Here is a 2532-nt window from a genome sequence, read left to right as displayed (position 1 = left end):
TGATGTTCCAAGCTACTAAAGCTAAGAGTGTCCTTTGAGGTTGACTCACCTACATATCCATCCTTTCTGAACCCCCTTGAAGGAGCATAGAAGCTGTTACTCATGGACTCTCTGCCTCCGCGTTGAGTCGCATTGTGCCCCGCTGTCCCCAGAACTCCTTGCTCCAGCAACGACGGAAACGGTGTGCCTTTTCCTCGTGGTTGTTCCGATGCGGGCTGTGGTGAGTGAGCTGTTTCCACGCCGTCCGCATACATGGACACCGCTGCTGTTTCACCGCCGTCGGCCGCTCCCGCGTACCCGTAGCCGGTCACGTTCATCGGGTTGTCCCGGAGTGTGTCGAGCAGGTCGTTCAGTTGCAAAAGCACAGACATACCTTCGTCCTCCTTCTCTAGGAGCTCAACGCGCTCACAAAGTTTATGACGTGCTTAACCAGTGCACGACGAGTTTTACCTGTAACGTCTGGTAAGTTTTCACCCGCAATGTTACAGTTCTCACAAACTCGATGTAATTCTTTCACGGTTAATCCAATCAACTTTCTTCAATTTCCAAAAGAAAGTCTTCACGGTGTTCCGACATCTTGCTGTTCGTGTTAGTGACTCGATACACTTTTTTCCTTTACAAAAAACAATAAAACGGCTCGGTGTCGTCCTAGCTAGACTGTAACTGTTAGCTCTGGAAGCTAAGCTACCTCGTGTCCCTTGCTCACACACACCGGTGTTTTACCGTGTTTTTCTTCGCTGCAGAGTAATCCTCATCTTGATAGGAATCCCAGCGGTGCCTCCAAATTGTTACACCACTCAGACGGAGACGCTGATAGTAGTGTATAAAAGTTCAGTTTATTCCTTCACAGTAGGATTGTTCACACAGCGAGTTCCAGTTCACTACCGCGGACACACACCAAACGTGTCTCTCCTTTACTACACGGCCTCAACTTCTCTGCCAAAAGTGTCTTCTTCTTACCATGTATTACAGTAAGGTTGAACCACAAACCACTACACAGCTAGCCCCTACTGGCAGGATGAAGAACTGCATAATTATAATAGAACTACATACTTCAATGCATTACTAAACAGAATGCAGCTAAATTATGTGTTGTCTGTAAACCAAACAAAATACTTTCGATAAGGTTCATTCCAGGTGCTACACTAGCAAAAATGGAAGATGAAATAAAGAAACACGTAATGTATTGTTATACAGTGTACGTAGTATACCTATGTTGGGATTCTAAATAAACTAAGATATACTTACATGTGGCATTACCCAAGATAAAATTGGCAAACTAGCTTACTGAAGTATACCGTCAGTTAGGGCTGAACAATATTGTGTTTTAGCATCGACATCGCGATGTGCGCATGCGCGATGGTCGCATCGGAGGACGTGGTGATGTTGACGCTAATACTTTTTTGCTGCTTGATAGAAAAGTAACCTTTCACCGTTTCTCCTTTACATGATTATTACCATCCGACCATTCCCCTTTAAGACAGGTAGCCATGTGGGCAACGTGTGGATGTGACGTTAGTCCGATGGGGTTTATTGTTATGGGAAGTGAGGCTCTTCGTGTGTAGAAAAGTACCGGAGGCAGCAGCTGCCGCTGATACAGTGATGTCATAGTTTTCATGGGTAGTCAGGGACGCTACAGTAGTCAGTGTTTTATGTTCTCTACAAATACAAACTAAATCCCCTGATTAATGCAACATAATCACAACGTCTCCCGGCCATTTCCCACCGCAGAAAGCTGCTATCAGCCAAGCTAAAGCTAATATAGTTAGATTAAAGAAACCAGCAGAAAGCTGCTACCAGCCAGGCTCAAGCTAATACAGTTAGCCCCAAAAAACAAGCAGAAAGCTGCTACTAGCCAGGCTAAAGCTAATATAGTTAGCCTAAAGAACCAAGCACAAAGCTGCTACCAGCCGGTCTAAAGCTAATATAGTTATCCTAAAGAAACAAGCGGTCCGTCTGTCCCAACTAACGTTTTGGTTCGGAGCCGCGACACTGGAAACGTAACACTAATCTACTATAGATGGCTGTGTCTGATCGAACGTCATTTCCACTGACTGAACTGTTCTTGGATACACGGTTTGTTTCTAGTGCACATGACGTGCAGGTCTGATCAATTTGTCAAACTATCGAGCTGACCCCGCTAGTCAACCACAACCTAAATTTAGAGGAAGCAACATGCAGTCACTCTCATTCACGTTAGCCTGGATTGATTATTATATGAATCCAAAGGTGTCATGCTAGTCAACCAGAGTATATCTACCTGATGTCCCTCTCCAAAATCACTTCAGAAGAGTAATGTTAGTCACAGCGCTTACTTGCTTTGGTGTTTGTAAAGCATTAAAGTCTATCCCCAGATGAGGGACAACTCTGTCCGGCTTAGTTATGTAGCATGAAAGCTAGCATAAGCTTACTAGCATCCAGCCCGCTTCTAAATACTGTAAATACCTTTTAATTAGCTCAACACTTTTTAACAGTTAAACTGAAACACTGGCGCTGAGCTCCAGGTCCTGCAGACGCAGACGGTCCGCCGTC

This window comes from Etheostoma spectabile, unplaced genomic scaffold (assembly GCF_008692095.1).
Source record: "Etheostoma spectabile isolate EspeVRDwgs_2016 unplaced genomic scaffold, UIUC_Espe_1.0 scaffold00002084, whole genome shotgun sequence".
Taxonomy (NCBI): domain Eukaryota; kingdom Metazoa; phylum Chordata; class Actinopteri; order Perciformes; family Percidae; genus Etheostoma; species Etheostoma spectabile.
This window is presented reverse-complemented; position numbering follows the sequence as displayed.